This window comes from Enhydra lutris, unplaced genomic scaffold (genome assembly GCF_002288905.1).
Source record: "Enhydra lutris kenyoni isolate GAN:26980312 unplaced genomic scaffold, ASM228890v2 scaffoldscaffold16, whole genome shotgun sequence".
NCBI classification, from domain to species: Eukaryota; Metazoa; Chordata; class Mammalia; order Carnivora; family Mustelidae; genus Enhydra; species Enhydra lutris.
The window spans coordinates 37,439,167-37,461,024 of NW_019154100.1; positions in this window are offsets into that span (position 1 = coordinate 37,439,167).

A 21,858-nucleotide genomic window follows, 5' to 3' on the forward strand; every position below is an offset into this window, starting at 1 on the left:
GCCGAAGGCAGCTGCTTAACCAACTGAGCCACCCAGGCGTCCCGATGTGTTTTTTCTTTTATTTTGTTATTAATTGGTTTATTTGATTGGCTGCTCCCATGTTAGGGGCATAGGTATTTAAAATTGTTAGATCTTCTTGTTGGAGAGATCCTTTAAGTATGATAGAGTGTCCTTCCTCATCTCTTATTTTCACTGTTGGTGAACTTGCTCTTGGCTGGATGTTCTCCCTGATCTTCTTAGGAAGGAGCCTGTTGCAGTGATTCTCAGATGTGTTTGCCCAAGGCAGAATTGCACCACCCTTGCCAAGGGCCAGGCTAAGTAATCTTCTGGGATTTGTTCTTTGTAGCTTTTGTTCCCTGAATGCTTTCCATACAGAAAATGGCAGCCTCCCAATCTCCAGCCCTGTAGGAGCTGTGAGCTCAGGGCCCCACCCCTCAGTGTGCCCTCAAAGAAAGGCAGTCAGTCACACCTGTATCCCTGGTCCCTGGCCATGCTCCATGCTCTCCCAGCCTGTGACCAAGTGTTTCTGTCTCTGGTACATGGCCCCATTTGGAGTCTCCAAACCTAGCAGATTCCTGCAGCGTGCTCCCGCACTGCTCCTCCCAGAGGAGGAAGGATAGGTTCTCTCCTGATCTGCCACTTATGGGGTCCCTGCTTGGAGAGCAGTGGCCTGACCATGACTTGGATCACAGTTTACAGTAACCCCAATCTGAGAGCTCTGTCTCTGCAGCCAGCTTCCCTGCTCTGGTACCTGGGAGCTCTGCCACGCTCAGACACCCCTGGTCTTTTTGTGACCCCACGGGTCATGAGATCACACTCTCATGAGAGCCCTCCCATGAGGGCTCCACCCCCCACCCTGGAGCAGTGTCCCTCAGTGGAGCAGACTTCTAAAAGTTCTGATTTTGTGCTTCACTGCTCTACTGCTTGCTGGGAGCCATCCCTTCCCCTACAGTCTCTCTTCCCACGTATCACCTCGGATTCACTTCTCCGCATGTCTTACCTTCCAGAAAGTGGTTGCTTTTCTGTTCCTAGAATTGCTGCTCCTCTTCTCTTCATTCTCCTGCTGAGTTATAGGTGTTCAGAATGGTTTGATAACTATCTAGCTGAACTCCTGGAACCTGATGATATTTAGGTCTCCTACTCCTCATCTTGGTCCAAGACTTGACAATTTTCAAGGCTACATAACTTCAATAGAAAAGAATAATACAGGTAATGTCCCAAAGACGATGATACACGAAACTATCTGATGAATATAGTTGTAAAAAATGTTATTAAAGAAATCCCAGTAATGCTTGGTTGCTTCAGTAAGAGAAGATCTGTCAACATAACTCAAAATACCCCTCCCATCGTTGGAGAAAAATAATGTGTTGATACCAATAGATTCTGAAAAATCCTTTGATAAAAATCAGCAGTAATGCCTAATAAGAATTCAATTAAGAGAAAAATAGATCTAAGCTATTTAAATAGCATAAAAGTTCTTCAAACAAAACTTACTTCATATAATGAAAATGTCATTCTTATCTGAATTAATATGTAAGTTCAATGAAATTACGTGTAGAATTTCATTTTGTAATGATTGGATCATAGCACTTTAAAATTTATATAAACATAAACAAATACAAATTCCTAAGGATAACTAATGGAAGCCTTGATTTACCAAAAAGCAGAACTATAATGCTAGTATAATCAAATCATTGTGGTGTTTGGACAAGAACAGGCAAATTAAGAAGTACAATAGCATAATAATATCCAGAAATAGTTAACAGTATATATGATTTTTTAAATTATACCAAGAATGCTGTTTAAATTCAGTGTAGGGGGAAAATGGCATATTCAGTAAATGGGGTTGGCACACTTGGATATACATTTTGAAGAAAATTGAACTAATATAAATTAAAAATTTATATAAAGTAATTTTTAATCAAATAAAGGATCTTTTTAAAAGACTTTATTCGTTTATTTGTCAGGCAGAGACAGATCACAAGCAGGGGGAGCTGCAGGCAGAGGGAGGAGCAGGCTCCCTGCTGAGCAAGGAGCCCAATGCAGGGCTTAATCCCAGCACTCTGGAATCATGATCTGAGCCAAAGGCAGATGCTTAGCTGACTGTGCCACTCAGGTGTCCCTAAATAAAGGATTAAAAAAATATATTTATTTTAGAGACAAAGAGTTTAGGAGGATGAGCAGACTCTACACTGAGCCCACAAGGGGCTGGATCTCAGGACCCTGAGATCATGCCCTGAGCTGAAATGAAGAGTCAGATGTTGAAGTGACTGAGCCACCCAACCACTCCTCAAATAAAGGACTTTAATGTACATGAAAAGAAACATAAAATAAATTGAGAAAAATAATATTAAACTTGAATAGGAAATGTCACTATCAGCTTATGACTTCCTTTTACTTTTTTTTTTCCTGCAATTTTAATTACACAGTATTCATCACTACAAGTGCACTCCTTAATTCCAATCACCTATTTCATTCATCTTCTCACCCACCTCCCCTCTGGTAACCATCACTCTGTTCTCTATAGTTAAATCTGTTGCTTGGACATGCTTGGATGGCTCAGTTGGTTAAGCGTCCCACTTCATTTTGGCTCAGGTCCCACATTGGGCGCTACACTGAGCATGGAGCTTGCTTGGGATTCTCTCTTTCCCTTCTCTGCTCCTCCTACCACCCCCCACCATGTTCATGCTCTCTCAAAAATAAAGAAAAAATTTTTAAAAATTAAAAAAAAATGTCTATTGGTCTTTTTCCCCCATTGCTCATTTGTTTTCATTTGTTTCTTAAGTTCCACATAGGAATGAAATCATACAGTATTTGTCTTTCTCTGATTTCATTTAGCATCACATTTTCTAGATTCATCCATGTCATTGTAAATGGCAAAGTTACATTTTTATGACTGAGCAATATATATTCTCATTCTCTTTCCCACTTCTGTTCCCTTTCTCTATTTATCTGCCAGATAAATTTAAAAAAATATTTAAAAAAAAGGCATTAGAATTCTATAAAAGAATTTTTATTTATTTCAGAGAGAGCGAGAGAAAGAGCATGCACAAGCAGGGGGAGGACCAGAGGGAGAGGGAGAAGCAGCCTTCCCACTGAACAAGGAGCTTGATATAGGGCTCAATACTAGGACCTCAAGATCATGACCTGAGCTGAAGGCAGATGCTTAACCAACTGAACCATCCAAGTGCACCTATTTTTAACTCTTTGAGGAACCTCCATACTGTTTTCCAGAGTGGCTGTATGAGTTTGCATTCCCTCCAAGAGAGCGAAAGTGTTCCTTTATCTTCATAGCCTCAACACTAATTGTTTCTTGTGTTTTTTATTTTAACCAATCTAACAGATGTGAGGTGATATCTCATTATAGTTTTGATTTGTGTTTCCTGTTAAGTGATAATGAGTAGCTTTTCATGTGTATCTTGGCCATCTGTATGTCTTTGTTGGAGAAATGACTTTTCATGTCTTTTGCATGTTTTTAAATTGGATTATTTGGATGTTGAGTTTTATCAGTTCTTTATATATTTTGGATACTAACCCTCTACTGAATATGTCATTTGCAAATATCTTCTTCCATTCTGTTGGTTGCCTTTTAGTTTAGTTAATTGTTTCCTTCACTATGCAGAAGATATTTACTTTTATGTAGTCACAATAGTTTATTTTGCTTTTGTTTCCCTTGCCTCATTGTGCCTGTCTAGAAAAAAAGTTGATATAGCTGATGTCAAAGAAATTACTGCCTATCCTCTTTTCTACAATTTTTAAGGTTTCAAGTCTCACATTTAGGTGTTTAATCCATTTTGAGTTTACTTTTGTGTATGGTATAAGAAAGTGGTCCAGTTTCATTCTTTTGCACATTGCTGTCCAGTTTTCCACTTTTTCCCATGGGGTATCCTTTACTGCTTTGTTGAAGATTAATTTACCATATAATTGTGGGGTTTTTTTCTGCATCTTCTATTCTGTACCATTGATCTATGTGCCTATCTTTGTGCCAGTACCATATTCTTTTTGATTACGACAGCTTTCTAATATAACTTGAAATTCAGAATAACTGTGATGCTTCCAGTTTTGCTTTCCTTTTTCAAAATTGCTTTGGCTCTTCAGGATTTTTGTGGTTTCATACAAATTTTAAGGTTGTTTGTCCCAGCTTTGTGAAAAGTGCCATTGGTATTTTGACAGGGACTGCACAAAATGTATAGATTGCTTTGGGTAGTATAGATATTTGATAGATATATATAGATATTTGCTCTTCCAATCCATGAGTGAGCAATAACTATCCATTTCTTTGTGTCATTTTCAATTTTTTTCATCAGTGTTTTATGGTTTTCACAGTAAAGGTCTTTGATTTCTTTGATTAGGATATATCTAGGTATCTTATTGTTTTTGGTGCAATTGTAAATGGGACTAATTCCTTTATTTCTCTTTCTGAAGCTTCATTATTAGTGAATAGAAGTGCTACAGACTTCTCTAGATTGATTTTGTATCCTGCAACTAATGAATTCCTACATCAGTTCTGTTTTTTGCTGGAGGCTTTTGGGTTTTCTATACATAGTGAAAATTTTACTTCTTTAACACTCTGGATGGATTTTCTTCCTTTTTGTTGTCTAGTTACTGTGGCTAGGACTTCCAGTACTATGTTGAATAAAAGTGGTGAGGGTGGGCATACATGTCTTGTTTCTGACCTTAAGGGAAAGGCTCTTAGTTTTCCCCCATTTAGAGAGATGTTAGTTCTGGGTTTTTCATAGATGGCCTTTATTTTGTTGAGGTATGTTCCCTCTGAACCTATTTTGTTGAGGGTTTTTAATCATGAATGGATGGTGTACTATGTCTAGTGCTTTTTCTGCATCTATTGAAATGATCATATGGTTCTTATCCTTTCTCTTATTGATGTGATGTGTCATGTTGATTGATTTGTGAGTATTGTACCTCCTTTGCAACCCCAGAAATAAATCTCACTTGTTCATGGTGAATGTTTTTTTTTAATGTGGTTGGATTTAGTTTGCTAATATTATTTTGTGGATTTTTGTGTTTATGTTCACCAGAAATACTGGCCTTAGTTCTGTTTTTTTTTGTAGTGTCTTTATCCAGTTTTGGTATTAGGGTAATGTTAGTCTCGTCGAATGGAATTAGAAGTTTTGCTTACTTTTTCAATTTTTTTTTTATTAGTTTGAGAATAATAAGTGTTAACTCTTCTTTAAATGTTTGGTAGAATTTGCCTGTGAAGCCATCTGGTCCTGGACTTTTGCTTGTCAGGAGTTTTTTGATTGTTGATTCCATCTCTTTGCTGGTTATCAATCTGTTCAAATTTTTTATTTCTTCTTGTTTCAGTTTTGATGATGTTTCTAGGAACTTATCCAATTCTTCTGCATTGTCTATTTGTTGGCATATAGTTTTTCATAATGCTCTCTTACAATTGTTTTTCTGTGGTGTTTTTTACCTCTCCATTGTGACTTTATTTAATTGCATACTTTCTTTTTTTTTCTTAATATGTATGGCTAGAAGTTTATCAATTTTAATAATTTTTTTTTCAAAGAATCAGTTCCTGGTTTCATTGACCTGTTCTATTGTTTTATGTTTTGTTTTGTTTAGTTTCTGTATCATTTATTTCTGCTCTAATCTTTGTTATTTCCTTCCTTCTGCTGGTTTTAGGTTTTTTGGTTGTTTTTTTTTTTTTACAGCTCAAAGGCCTCACATTTATTACCAAACTAACCAACTGGTGCAGAGCTATAGTAACAGAAAAATCTTTGCTGATAAATGGTATCTATTGGCCAGGCAGAAAGGTGTTTACAGGGTGATGGAATAGAACACATGATCTTCAGTAGCTTAATTAAATACGTGGTGCCCATTAGGTGTGACATTGCCTGATGTGGGACGCCATAGAGACCCAGCTTGGTTCTCCTCCAGTGCCTCCTCTTGGAGTTGTACCTGATTTTATTACCAGTTTTCATCCAAATCCACTGGGGAATGGGATGATTCTGCTTTTGTTTCTTGGCCAGGAATTGCTTGATCCTGAAAGTCTTGTGAGAAGACATGGTCAATTAACAGCAAGCAGCACACAGCAGGATGGCGGCGAAAAAGAGCTGGTTTTAGGTTTTATTTGATGTTCTTTTTCTAGCTCCTTTTGGTGTAAGGCTAAGTTGTTTATTTGACATTTTTCTTACTTCTTGAGGTAACCCTGTATTGCTGTATACTTCCTTCAGTACAGTGTATCATTCAAACCTATTATTTCCTTGTTTATTTTCTGTTTAGTTGACCTATCCAGTGATGTAAGTGAGGTTTTAAGTCCCCTACCATTATTTTATTATAGTTTTTTTTTTAATTCCTTTACGTTTATTGTTAATTGTTTTATATATTTGGATGCTCCCTTATTGGGTGCATAAATATTTATGTTTTATGTCTTCTTGCTGGATTGTCCCCTTTATTATTATATAGTCTCCTTTGTCTCTTGTCAAAGTCTTTGTTTTAAGTCTGTGTTGTCTGATATCAGTATTGCTATCCTGGCTTTCTTTTGACATCTATTTGTGTGGTAAATGTTTCTCCATCCCCTTACTTTCAATGTGCATCTGTCTTAGGTCTAAAGTGAGTCTCTTATAGATAGCATATAGATGGGTCTTTTTTGTTTGTTTCTGGTTTTGTTTTGTTTTATCCATATGTCACCCTATGTCTTCTGATTGGAAAGTTGGGCCCTTTTATATTCAAAGTAATTATTTATAGATAGGTATTTATTGCCATTTTATTACTTGTTTTGGTGGTTTCTGAAGATTTTATCTGAAACTTTTTAATCTTTCTCTCTTTCATGGTTGCCTGTTTTCTTTAGTGATATATTTGGATTACTTTCCCTTTATTATTTGCATGTCAATTACTGATTTTTGACTTGTGGTTGTCATTAGGTTTGTATATAACATCTCCTACCTATAGTAGTCTAGATTAAGCTGATGGTCAATTAAGTTTGAACCCATTCCTTACTCTTCTCCTCTCCACATTTTAGGTGTGTGGTTTTCTATTTTACATCCTTTTATTTTGTGAGTCCGTTGACTTATAGCTTTTTAAAGAAATATTCATTTTTACTGCTTTTGTGCTTCTTACTTTCATACTGTCTTCCACTCAGAGTTCTCTTTAATATTTCTTAAAAGGCTGATTCAGTGGTTATGAACTCCTTTAGTTTTTGTTTGAATGTGTAAGTCTTTATCTCTCCTTTCATTCTTAATGGTAGGCTTCCTGGATAGAGCATTCTTGGCTGCAGGTTTTTCCCATTGAGCATTTTGAATATATCATGCTTATTCTTTCTGGCTTGCAAAATTTCTACTGAAAAATCCATTGAGAACATTATGGGTTTCCTTTGTATGTAGCTATTTTTCCCTCTTTGTCAATATGTTTTGCTGTTTTATTACAGTATGTGTTGGTGTGGCTTTGCTTTTGTTGGTTTTTGGGGGGAGGGGCATTCTGTGTGCGTCCTGGATCTGGATATCTGTTTCCTTCCCACATTAGAGAAATTTTCAACTATTTTTTTTTTCTTAAGATAAATTTCTTCTTCAAGATCTTTTCTCCTTCTGGGACTCTTAGATTATGGATGTTACTACATTTTATGGAGTCACTGAGTTCCCTGAGTCTGTTCTTATTTTACATAATGCTTTTTTCTCTCCTTTGTTCAGCTTGATTACTTTCCATTACTGTAAGTTCTAGGACATTAATTCAATCCTCTGCTTCTTCCAGCCCACTCTTCATTCCATCAAACGTGTTTCTTATTTTGTATATTAAGCCCTTTATGTCTGCTATGTTATTCCCTGTCTTTGTGTTAATGGTCTCACTGATATCCTCCACTCTTTCCTCAAGACCAATGAGTATCTTTATGATCATTGCTTTAGATTGTCCATCAGGCTTGTTACTTAGATCTGTTTTGCTTCGATCTCTGGCCATGGCCTTGTCCTGTTCTTTCATTTGGGATAAATTTCTCTCTCTCCTTATTTTGTCTAAGTCTTTGTGCCTCTTTCTCTGTGTTAGGAAAGTCCGATATGTCTCCTGTTCTTGAGATAGTGGGCGTGTGTGTGTGTGTGTTGTGCTTGTGCTTGTTTAGTATTTATTTAGTATTTATTTTGCTTGGAGCTTTATTTGGTGCTTGCCATTAATTTTTGGAAGATTATCAGCCATTATTGCTTCAAATATTTCTTGTCTGTTTGCTTATTTCAAATACATATGCATGTTATATCTTTTGACATTGTCCCACAGTTTGTGGATGCTCTGTTCTTTTTTAATTTTTCTTCCCTATCCTTTTTTAATTTCAGTTTGGGAAATACCTTTTGATCTTTCTTCAGAACTGATGTCTAGTCTACTGAGGTCATTGAAGGCACAATTTGTTTCTGTTAAAGTGGTTTTGATTTCTAACATTTCCATTTACTTCTTTGTTAGAGTTTTTATCTCTGTGCTTATCTTACTCATCTGTTCTTGCATAGTTTCTCTTTATTACATTAGTCCTTAAAATGTTAATCATAATTATTTTTTTTTAAGATTTTATTCATTTTGTTTGACAGACAGAGATCACAAGTAGGCAGAAAGGCAGGCAGAGAGAGAGAGGAGGAAGCAGGCTCCCTGCCGAGCAGAGAGCCCGATGCAGGGCTTGATCCCAGGACCCTGGGATCATGACCTGAGCCGAAAGCAGAGGCTTTAACCCACTGAGCCACCCAGGCGCCCCAATCATAATTATTTTTAATTTTCTGATAATTCTCACATCTTTATCATACCCAAGTCTGGTTATGATTCTTACTTTGTCTTTTCAGACTTTTTTATTTTTGGCTTTGTTATGCTCTGTAATTTTTTGTTGAAAGCTGAATATGTTGGATACAGTAATGGGAAATGAAGTAACTAGGTCATTAGTATAAGGATTTATGTGTAAACATGCTGTTTTATTAATATGTTTATTACATTAAATTAAACAATTATTAATAAATTAACATATATTAACAGTTAGGAGTTGGGCGAATATAGCCAGGAGTTAGAGCTTTCCAGAAGCTTCAGATTCCTCTAGTGTCCTTGTTTTTGTCTTCCCTTTTGACTTCAGGCATTCCTAAATACTCCTCCTCAGAGAGTCTGTGTGTTTTAGCTCTTTAGCTGTCATCCACTGTTTTTATACTGTAATCCTGTGGTATGGTGTTAAGGTATATGGAAGGGTGAGTGTTCTATAATCTTCTACTTAAATCTCAGTCTTTTTGTGGACCTGTGTTATATCAAACCTTGATATACATGTGTTTCTCTAGTGGTATAGTTCTTTTTGTTCCTCCTTGCCCTCTATTTCTTGAATCTGTGACCACTGATTACTATATATATCCCTCCCAATTGGGTGAGACAGGAGGTCTGGAAAAAGCTAGGTAGGAGGAATTCCCTTTCCCCAGGAGGGCATTGGCAAAGGACTTTCTTCTGGAAAATAGCCATTTGTTATGGAGAAGGCTCTTGGCTTGTTTTGCAGTGGTTGCTCTCCTGTTCCAGCTGTCAGAGACACTAGGAGATCTTCCTAGAAAAGAGGATAAGAACTTGGTGAGATTCTGGAAGAAAAAGTCCCTTCAGAGTAGGGTTGTCCCTCTAGCTTCTCATTCTTTACTTGTTCATAATCAGTCTCCAGAAAGTCATCAAATCACACTAAAGCACTCCTACTGCTTTAGTGTTCCATGTAAGTAGATATCACTTGATATTTCTTCATTGAGGCACCTTTCCAGATTTTGGGATGATGGTTTATCTGCAACTCCAGTTCCTTGATAGATTCAAGAAAAATTCTTTATTTTCAATTTGTATAGCTTTTTGTTGTTATTGTAAAGATTGCAGTCATTTTTAATACCTTCACATGCAGGAGCTGAAACTGGAAGCTGTATGACTAAAAAAAATGAGTATATAAGAATATAAAACTTAGTATAACAAAAATATAGCATAGAGAAAATCAATTTTAGTAAAACCTAGTTTTTGGAAAAATCTGTTTGCAACCTAGATGACAGTTATAGAACATATTGCTATGCAATACAAGAACTCTTACTGACACACAAGGTAAAAATGAGTTAGGAATATGATCAGTTAACAAAGAGCAAACCAAATGGCCAATAAATAAATGAAAAACTAAATTAATAGTTAAGTAACAAAACTTGAAAATATTAAATAATTGTAGCACTCATATTTTGGAAGAAACACAAATTGTTGCAACCTTTTTTGGAAAACAAACTGGCAGCAATCATTAAAGTAAAATGTACACAAACCCTTAACCCTAGACTACTCAATGTTCTATAACCATTCCATATAAATAAAAGTAGATCAGGGCAAGAACGTGGAAGTTGATAGCCTAACTGTTAATAAAGTGAATACTCAATACTAGGAAAATGTTTAAGTAAATTGTGAAATAACCAAATTATGGGATATTTTGAACTCATTGAAATGAACAATATGAATTGGAGCTGTATTACTTGGCTTGGAGGAATTGCCATAAATTATTTATGAATGAGAAAAGCAGATTGTTAAAAGTATGTTTAATATGATTATAATGTTGAAAATAGTAAAAATAAAAAAGCATATATGCTTATGTCTACATAAAGAGTTTGTCAAATTTTTAAATTATTTTTATGATATGATTTTATATGGCAAAATAATAGAGCATAGGAAATTTTTAAAATTTTTAAAAATTCCTCTATATGCATGGACACTTGTATAATTTTGAATAAACAAGTTGAGATGTTTAGAAAAACACATAACAATTGACATGAGTTGGCTCAGAAGATGAAGGAGGGATGGAGCAAATGATGAACTTTTTCTTCATACATTTTGTATTCACTTTTTCAAAGTTTATATTAAAATACAAATTTGACAAAAGTCAAATATACAAGCTATGGAGAATTTTAAAACATATGGTAATATACTTCCATAGATATTTTGCCAACAATATCAGCCTGGATTTGGTGAGGATAACAGTTACAAGTATTACAGGAATATAAGGGATTTAGTATAGAATCAGTGTTACATGGCTTTATTTTTTTTTATTTTTTATTATGTGAATGTATTATTAAGAGTAATAATATAAAAAAACTTTCAAGGAGATAATTACATGCTTTCATTTTTTCATGTTGTTTCTAATATATGCCTTAAAAAAACAATTTATTTAAATTCTAATTAATTAGCATACAGTACCATATTGGTTTCAGGAATAGAATTCATCACTTACATACAACACCCAGTGTTTATCATAACAACTGCCCGCCTTAATACTCATCACCCATCCAGCCCATCCCAACCACCTCCATCCATCAACCCTCAATTTGTTTTCTATTGTTAGGAGACTCTCTCTCTCTCTCTTTTTTTCAGTGTTACATGGCTCTAAGAGTAGCTGAGGGAATGATACTCTGTAAGGCTATATCTGGATTATCAGAGAAGGTTTTTACCCACTTTAGCAAAACCACTGAGTCCAATGGCCCAGGTCTCTCTAGAAAAAAATGTTTTTCACTTCCTCATCAGGTGGAACAGCCTTAACAGAAGACTGTCTTACCACCAAGTCCTCTTGGTCATAAGCTTGGTTATTCATAGTTCCAAACTTAACCAAGTTGTTGGGACCCAGTCTCGTGCAGTCTACTTTTTTGTCAACTTGGCATTCATACAGTTCTTTTAAACTTTCAAATCAAGATAATAAGTACATCATGCTTCCTGGCTAACATAATGTAAATACTAATCATGAAGTGGCATCACATCTTGTGAGGAACTAAATTTGTTGCTGTATTATGTTGGTTATAAGCACATCACTAACTTTAACCCACATTCAAAAGAAGTGGATTGCACAAGAACATAAATATCCAAGGGTAGGGATCATTGGGGGTCATCTCAGAAGTATGCCTTCCACACTGGGCATACTTCTCTCTGCCACCATTGTGTATTAGTAGATCAGTTGTACCAGTCACCACTTTTTTTGTTTGTTTGTTTGTTTGTTTGTTTGTTTGTTTAATTCCATGGCATAAGGAGCTCAAAGTGACTCTGACATTCTCTGCTTAGAGAATGCAGCCATTGCTTTATCTTCTTGTGGATTCATTCCATTGGGAATGAAAATTTCTATCCCAGCAGAAACCTTTTGAGTAGGAAAGACAAATTCAAATCCAGTTCAAATGTCTATTCCAGTAACAGCAAATCACTGCCCCGTCCATGAAAATGTAATTAATTTGCCTTTCTTCAGCTCCCTGGTTACTCTGGGACTCATGGTTTGTCTCTACCACTGGCAAAGTAGGCACTCAGCATTGATAAAACCAGATTAGCCTTGTTAAGTGGATGCCCACATTGATGATTTTATCTGTTCCCACTCTTCACTTTAGAACTAGGAGCATGGCAAGAGTGTTGCTTGAGATAACTGCTGTAGGTGTTAAAACAGCGTAAATCACTTGGCTTTCACAAGCCCCCTTTTTGAAAAGTAGATCACTGTGCTGTTTTGTGTCCCTAAGAATTTGTGTTAGTTCAGCGCTAGTGTCCAGTAATACCTAAGATGTTTATTTCTTTCCCTAAAGCAGAAATCCCCTGGTAAATGGCCACAGATGCAGGTTCTTTGGATAAAACTAAATGAGCAGTTTACAAAATACACTCTTGACAGTGTGGTGATATCCTTTCTCTTCAGTTAAGGTGCTCTGAGTCTGCAAACCACTCAAGTCTGAGAAGTGGATAAGGGCTACAACTCTTGTAGCAATGCAAGTTGAGCCTCTATTTAACAGTCCTAAAGGTTTTGCTTATACAAATCAAATAGACTTGATTTAGGAGGCTGTTCATCTGTACCAGTCCTAGGGATATAATTATTGAGACACAGACAAAGATCTCTACATGTCAAACTATGTGACTACGGCTCTATCCCTGCTACCCATTATGGTAACTATGCCCATTTTAACCCTGGTAATCAAGTGCCAGTAACAATTAAATGCATCACATACCTCCTATCACTTCAGAATCCTACCATCCCCATTGTTCTTTTGGGAATCAATTCCACTGATAGCCTCCTCCACAGTCATTTCTGATATGGAAAGAATAGTCATTGGATAGCCTTTCAAGGTTGAATGTTTCTCCCTTACCAATATATTTCTGAAAAACTTGAGGTAGAGGGTGGATGTGAGCAGTGGAACACAATAAAACAATCCTATCTCTGTAAGCCTTTGAGTACTGCCTTCTTCAGTAAATTTGACCACTGCAGAGACCCAGTTACAGTCAACCAACCAACCAAGCTGTCACAGTTATTCCCAATTGTTCAGGGTAGCACACTGATTCCAAAATCACCCAGTGATTCCTATAAGCCCAGCTGAATCCAATATTGTATTTTTTCCTTCCTGTTCTAATATCCTTAGAGTTCATTCTCAAAAGTATTCCCCCAGTTTGCACAGATGTAAGTTGTAAAAAGATTGTATTTCTTTTGATGTGCATGGTGTTGACTCCAAATTCAGACTTGGTATTTTTTTCCCAAGATTTGAGTCCGTCCAGTTAAAAATTAATAAATGAGTGCTGATGGAGTGGATCTTGTGAAAATGAGCATTCACCTACATGGCTACAAATTGTTTTGAGGAGTAAGAGGAGGTTTCTACTAGGTGGAATTTGTGGAGTCAAGGTCTTCAGTTCCATTGGGATCTATCCAGATGTCTGTCATTAGGTTTACATTCCTTCCCGTTAATTGTCTCTCTCTCTCTCTGTGTCTCTCTCTCACCCACACACACAAGTAAGAAACCCTGAGAATTTATGGATTTGATTAACACTTTAATTTAGTCACTTGCAGTATCAGATTTTGTATTTGGTTTTCAGAAATTTCAAACGTGCAACTAAAAAACAATAGGTAATCTTTCAGGATAGTCATAGATGTTTCTGGTTTCTTACCCAGAAGTTGAGATGGGAATTTACAGCCTTGACTTCATCATTTATTTTTTTCCCAATTTTTCCATTGTAGTTACAATAGCCAAACATCCCCTCCACTCAATACACCCCATCCCTATATTCCATATTATTATGATAATGCTGTTTTTTGTTTTTAAGTTGGTACTTAGTTACCCAAAACTATAGGTGACTTCACATGATAATTTAAGAAACTATTTTACAACTCTATATCATGGTCAATATCTAATTTGCCACTCACAGGTTATTAATGCTTTTAAATCTAGTTACATTATAGAACCAATTCTAGGTTCCCATCTTTAAGAGTCTGTTCCCCTGGATCCACTTTTGTACCAAAAGCTATATCAGTCTGGGTTTGTTCGGGAAAACTGAGACAAGTATTACAGGAATTAATGGTTTAATATGGGAATTAAATTTTATATACATGCACAGCTGGTAGTGATCTGTCTGGAAGGCTGTAGTTAGTGTGTCAGAGAAACTCATTAATCATTTCATCCTGAAGCAGTAGTACTGAGTCAAAAATCTCAGAGGATATTCATGAAGTTAAGCACATGAAACCTCAAAATTGGGAACTTATGAAGAGGTCTGAGGAATCACCACAGTGAATGAAGTCTTCATGTTTGAATCTCACAATTTCCCAAGAACAGCAGCTTCCGCTTCACCTCTGCTTTCCAAATATTTTGTGAGAGCCCCTCTCACAAACTTATGGTGAGTTCCAACTTGACATAATACAGGGAGAGGGACTCTGTGGAACAAATTTCCTAGAGGTGAATGGAAATAGTCGCAGTATGTCAGGTTGTCAACAGATAATCTAGAACCACCTAGTTCTTTCCTATCTCCACTATGATTTTCTAAATATCCAAACTCTAAAAAAGTCTAGGTGTCTTTTAAAACGTCCTGTATTAGGGTGTTGAGTTCAACCACCATTTATTGAGATCTCTGTTTCAAATACTATACTAAAATATGGAATACAAAGACAAGAAAGTCAAATTTCTTCAAGATCTCATAGGCTATCAGGAAAGAAAAATACAGCAACAGAAAAGTTATGTTTATTTGATGGATACTACAGCAATGATATAAATCAAGGTACCGTGAAAATAATGGTTTTTTGTCAGATGGAAAAGTTAAGGTCATTCTGAGTAAAAAGAACAGGATGTGAAAAAACATGTATTCCAAAAGATGAAATATTTAGAAGAAATGCAAATAGTTTTGTATGGCTGGAAATTAAAAGAGTTCAAAAACAAAATAAGGGAGTTTAAGTTGAAAAAGCAGGAGGAGGTAAAGTCAGGAGGAATATATAAGGTTTAATTGTTTTTTGTAGGAAATTGAAACCAAATAGATTTAGGCCCTGGAGACATGATTTGTATGAAAATCACTTTTATAGCAATGTGGTGGTGGAATTGGAATGGATTAAGGATGGAGGTAGAAAGGTATGTTAGAAAACAATTGCCGTAGTCTAGATGAAAATTAAATAAATAATATGGTAGTTGTAGAAGAGGGATGGTTTCAAAGGGAAGTTGTGCTTAATTTAGTAATTGTTTGGTGGGATATGGAGACGTGCAGGGAGAGATGATCTGGCATAACCTTTCTAGTTCTGGCTTTGTTGACCAAATAAATAGATAAAAGCTATTAGCTAAAATAGGAGCTCAAGATAATGTATTCTTTTAAAGAGCTAAACTATGGAGAAATATCTTGATTTGTTTTATTACTTTGAAATGGAACTAATTTTAATATTATAAAATGGACAAAATGTTCCTGTGTTCCATGGTACATAAAGACAATACTCTTTAATAACATCCAAATAAGAAATGTAATGTATGTACAAATTTAGCTACTCAGTATGACCTTTCATATCTGTCAATTAGAAACCCGTGTAAATAGTATGCTGTGAATGTCAGAAAATGTAGACAAGGTGTAAGAAACTTACAGAATTAAATCTGAGCTATTCACTTTATGTAAGTCAACACATATTATATCCATTTTCTTTTTTTTTCTTCTCTCCCACTCTTCTTTATTAATTTGTAAATTCTGAGTTCACTAGTTAACACCCTTGTCATAGTTTTCTTTCCATAATAACTCATATAGTTCTGTTCCTAAGTACACTTCCTGAACAAATAAAGGAATAATTTAATTAACCAAATGGGAAGTACTACATTATCACAACGTACTGATAGCAGCATTAGATTAGGGTCAGGAGATCTGGGTCCTTGAATCCGTTCTGTCACTTCAGCAGGTGACTTAAATCTCTTCAAGCTTCAGTTACATTATGTGAATGATTGATTACTTCTATTTTTGCACTTATAAGACTACAGTTTAATGTATTTTTTTAATTCCCTACTGAATAGAATAAGCAATGTATCCTAATCATTTTGTTTTCCCAACAATTGGTCTAGTACCAAGCATATGGTAGAGGCTTAATGGAGAATAGTTGAACATTTAAGGAGATCTCTTAGGTTAGGGTTTGGAAGGTGGGGTCAAAACAGTACCTTGAGAATCTGTAGGACCTAGGGTTTGGGTTAGGGTTTGGAAGGTGGGGTCAAAACAGTACCTTGAGAATCTGTAGGACCTAAGATGAAGAGAAAACCAAAAACTGAGGCTAGAAAGAGCAATCATAAATCCCGTGGTGAGTTTGGAATACCTTGACTCCAGTAGAGCAAGTCTGCTCATGAGATCTAAAGGCAAAAGTAGGCTTAATCCTGAGCAAGAGTGATTTGTATCTGATCTATTTTGACCTACTGTGGGAAGTGCTAGGTTGGAGACTGTAATATACTAAATAATTGGAGACTTTCCACTTCTGATTTGTCACCACTTGTTTGGTTGTAGGGGTGGTGATGGTGGTAGTATAGCATAGTTAATAAATTAGATTATGCTGTTGTTCTTTACACTTTCATTTCAAATGTATTCTTCAGAATCAGAACCATTATGTGGTTAAAAATCTACCTAGGCTTCCACCAATACTTGTTCAGATCATGTCTTCCTAAGGGTGCCTGGCTGAGGCATACGAATCTACATGGAGCTCTGATTGCCAAGTCATGATCCTGGGAAGAGGAGAGGCAGAAAGTAGACACAGGAAGAGCTATGCTTTTTAGTTGATCTCTCTGACAGAAACCTTTTTATAATTTGCATTTTTTTTAAACAATATGAGTCTTGAGTTGGATTTTTGACTTACTGAGCTATCATTTGAAATCCCTTCTCACCTCCCTTCTGCTACCTAAAGTGCTTGACAAAATCTTTTCACAAGTAGTATTTTGTTAAATGAAAATAGTTCTAACTTGAGTTTTGTATTTTCCAGACTGAATAGTTCCAAGTTTTCCAAGAATTTTCTATACCATTGAATTTCTTAGAAATTTACACTTATTTTTCTGCCTCTTGCTAGTCCTTAGTTTTGCAGAGATCTCCTTAAAAAGCTTATGTTTGAATTCCAGCTCCACTTTTTACTAGTTTTATGACTTTGGACAGTTATGTAATCTCTGTTTGCCTCAGTTCAGTTATTACCTGTAAAATATTAGTTATTTCACAAGTATTTATTAAGCACCAACCATGTACCACACAAGCTTATAAGAGGTTGAGAAACAGTAGTGTGAAATACAAAGTTCCTTGGTTTAATGGAAATTACATTAATTTTTATGATGTTTCTTGGCACATAGTAGATGATATTAGTTATATGTGTATATGTTATATGAAATATGGTATATGTGTATTGTATGGAAGTGATAAATGCTATAAGTTATGCGTCTATATATTTCTGTGTGTCTATGTAGGAAGGTGATGCCCAAAGTAGTCAAAATATATCAGGTATTTTCTCATACTGTTGAATGCATAAATTTTAAAACCTTCTTAAATTTGAACAGATATACTTCTTTTAAGGTAGCATAAAATTGTTTTAGTAGCTGGGTTAATCATTGCTTTTGTTAAGGCTAAAGGCAGCTTATACCTTCAGTTACTATTTGTACAAAATAACACCGAGTGCTGTTACTAGTTAATACGAGAATGATTGGCGTGTGGAGTGCAAGTCTTTGGGAAAGAGCAGAACTTATTGTGTGTGTGCATGTAGGACTAAGTTTCCTTGATATTGCCTCTGCTTTACTGTGAATTCTGCTTTCACTCTTTTTGCCTTTGATCTCCTGCCCACTCTCCCCAGCCAAGTGTGTGCTGGAGCCAGCTTGTACCTGCTGTTCAGCTGATAGATAAAAATTCAGGAAGTTTACAAGCTGGTTGAAAGCTACTGTTGTTGGCTTAAAAATGGCTATTTATGGGGCGCCTGGGTGGCTCAGTGGGTTAAAGCCTCTGCCTTCGGCTCAGGTCATGATCCCGGGGTCCTGGGATCGAGCCCCACATCGGGCTCTCTGCTCAGCGGGGAGCCTGCTTCCTCCTCTCTCTCTCTCTGCCTGCCTCTCTGCGTACTTGTGATCTCTGTCTGTCAAATAAATAAATAAAATATTTTAAAAAAAATGGCTATTTACACAGGAATCAGCAAATCCTATATATCAAAACTTTTTTTTTTTTTAGGACAGTGTAGTAGAATATTGTTCAAACAATACTTGACCAATGTCTCATTATTGTGTCTTTAGTTGCCAATTGAGCTTTTCTTGAATATTTACTAAAAATTCGTCTTTTGGCTGGTACATGTTCATCTGTGTCCTCCATCTAGGATATTGGCATTTTAAAAAATGTTAATTCTGATATAGTTAACACAGAGTGTTATGTTAGTTTCAGGTGTAGAGTACAGTGATTCAACAATTCCATGTATCACTCAGTGCTTACTCAACATGGCAAGTGTATTATAAATCCCTTTAATCCATTTCACCCATTCCCCCCGCCTCCCCCCCTCCGCCTCTGTTAACCATCAGTTGTTACTCTTTGGTCAAGAGTCTGTTTATTCAGTTTGTTTCCTTTTTAGTTTGTTCATTTGTCTTATTTATTAAATCCCACAGAGGAGTGAAATCATGTTGTCTTTCTCTGACTTACTTCACTTAGCTTTATACTCTCTAGCTCCATCCATGTAGTTGCAAATGGCAAGATTTTATTCTTTTTTATGGCTGGATAATCTTCCATTATATATATACATATATATGAGTAATATTCCATTATAGTCCATATGCCTGTGTGTATCTTCTTCATATATCAATGTACAATTGCTTTCATAATTAGACTATTGTAAATAATGTTGCAATAAACATAGAGGTGCATATATCTTTTTAATTAGTGTTTTCATATCCTTTGGGTAAATACATAGTAGTGGAATTACTGGATCATGTGACAGTTTTATTTTCAAGTTTTTGAGGAAACTTCATACTGTTTTCCACAGTGGCTGCACCAGTTTGCATTCCCACCAACAGTACCTGAAGGATTCCTTTTGTCTGCATTCTCACCAACACTTTATGTTTTTTATTTTAGCCATCCTCACAGGTATGAGGTGATATCTCATTGTGGTTTTGATTTGCATTTCCTTGATGATGAGTGATGTTGAGCATCTTTTCATGTGTCTGTTGGCCAGGTGTATATCTTCTTTGGAGAAATGTCTATTCATGTATTCTCATTTTTTAATTGAATTATTTGGGGGTTTTGGTATTCACTTTTGTCAGTTCTTTATATATTTGGGATATTAAGCCTTTATCAGATATGTTATTTTCAAATATCTTCTTCCATTCAGTAGGTTGTCTTTGGTTTATTACTCCCTTTTATGTGCAGAAGTTTTTTATTTTGATGGAATCCCTATAGTTTATTTTTGCTTATTTCCCTTGCCTTAGGAGATCTATCTAGAAAAATGTTGCTAGGGTTGATGTCAGAAAAATTACTGCCTGTGCTTTCTCATAAGATTCTTATGGTTTCAGGTGTCACGTCTAAGTCTTTAATCCATTTTGAGTTTAGTTTTGTGTATGGTGTAAGAAAGAGGCAAGTTTCATTTGTTTGCATGTAACTGTCCTATTTGTTTAAAAGATTGTCCTGTTGCATGAATATTGACTCCTTTGTAAAAGATTACTTGACCATATAATAGGTTATTGGTATTTTAAGACATTATTTTTTAAAGATGAAATATGATAGTGGGAGTTCCTAAAAACTTTCATGACCGTAAGAATCTTTGTTTTTGTCACTGATGTATCTCAACCACCTAGAAGATAGCATGATACATAGTAGGTATTCAGTTAAGTATTTGTAGACAAACTAATGCTTTACTTATAGTTACTAAACTAAAACAATATAGTTAAATAACTTGAGGTCATGCAGGTAGTATGGAGGAGAGTTAGAATTCAAATATAGGCAGTCTTTTAAGGTTTTGTTTGTTTTCCAAAACTACAGGAGTTAACAGGTCTGGACTGTGATTTAGTCACATTCCACCCAGGTGATACCCTGAGGAAGAGAAAAGAAAGCAGGTGAGCCCATCAAATCTTCTTGTCAACTGGAACGTAGGCTGTACAGAGTAATACTATTATTCAAAAGGAAGGGGACTGACTATTTAGTGTTCCTAAAAGAATTCACCTTGCAGGACTGCCTACCTCCACCATTCTTGGGTGCCGAAGCCTACAGGCAGCACCACAGCGAGGACATAGGTGAGAACTGACACATGGCACAAACAAACAGCTCAAGTCATTGATAGACTTTCAGGAATCCATATCCCTGGACTTGTCTTATGTCTGACATGAATGGGTATCACACACAAAATTGTGTGTAAGCACAATTCTGGTGTCCAGATCTCATGATATATAATGAAAGAAACACCATGCTGGCCAGTAGGAACCATCTGCTTGTAAACCTGGTTCTCCTGGAACTGGGTCCCAGTCCTTGAACTGAGGAACCTCAAAGACCATCCCAGAGTTTCTCAGAGCATCTGGTCAATTTTGTGTGTAGTATAAGGGACCAAAGAGTGCTCTATAATGAAAGAAAAAAAAAAAGGGAAGATATGGCACATGTGGTACTCCACCTGCAGGAACTACTGGCTCCAGGCAGTCCCAGCCACTGGAGGGAGACTTTAAAAATCTGTAGAAGGCATTTCTAGCAAAAAGACCCAAATAGGGTCTGGTCCTGGCCAAGTTCCAGGTCTTAGCTAGTCCTGGTCATTGGAGTGAGACCAAGGTTTTAATGTAGGTGTTTCTGGTGACCAGGATCTATGTAAGACCAGGTTTGAGTTTAGGGCCACTTGCCAGAATGGCCAACTCCAGATAGTACCAGACACTGGAGGGAGACAGAAAATTTCAGTGAAGGAAATCCGAAGCCTAGAGTTCTTTGAGCAAACTGTCATAGGGGACAGTCTCTGCTTGGTGGGTCTGAAGGTGGTAATATTTCCTGGATAATGAATTATCATTATTATTATTAAACATTTTCTTTATTTATGCAAGACAGAGAGGCAGAGGGAAAAGCAGGCTCCCCACAGAGCAGGGAGCCCAACATGGGACTCAATCCCAGAACCCTAGGATCATGACCTGAGTGGAAGGCAGACACTTAACTGACTGAGCCACCCAGAGGCCCTGGGTAATTAATTATTTAATAAACAAATACTATGAGGCAGAGATTCCTGGAAAATATTATGTAAGTGCTATAATTCTGGGGTATTAAATGGAGATGTCTCACAATTATAGCCTCCTTTATGATGTAAATAAGGAGTATATACGCTATGGGAAGTAACCCTGTGGACTTCACTTGTAGAGATTTCATCTATTATTCCATGCCAGTGTTTCACATGTGAAGATAGAACTAGGGTAACTATTCTTGATATCCTAGGCATCTTCTGCTTTGTCTGAAACTCTTGTGTCTTTCCTTAAAATTATTAGTAAAATGTAACACTTGGCAAGATCTCTGGTTCATTCGTGTCTGATTTCCTAGCCTGATTTTATGTTGCTCAAATGGTGAATATGGTTGGAATTTGGGAGTATGAGCCATGGGCATGGTGTGACACCAGATTACTTCCTTCCTCTTCTGCTTAACTCAGAAACAGCAGGTATCAAAGCAACAACTTTAGTCTTTTCCTTAAGTAGGGGGTGAAGAGAAGATTGAAGA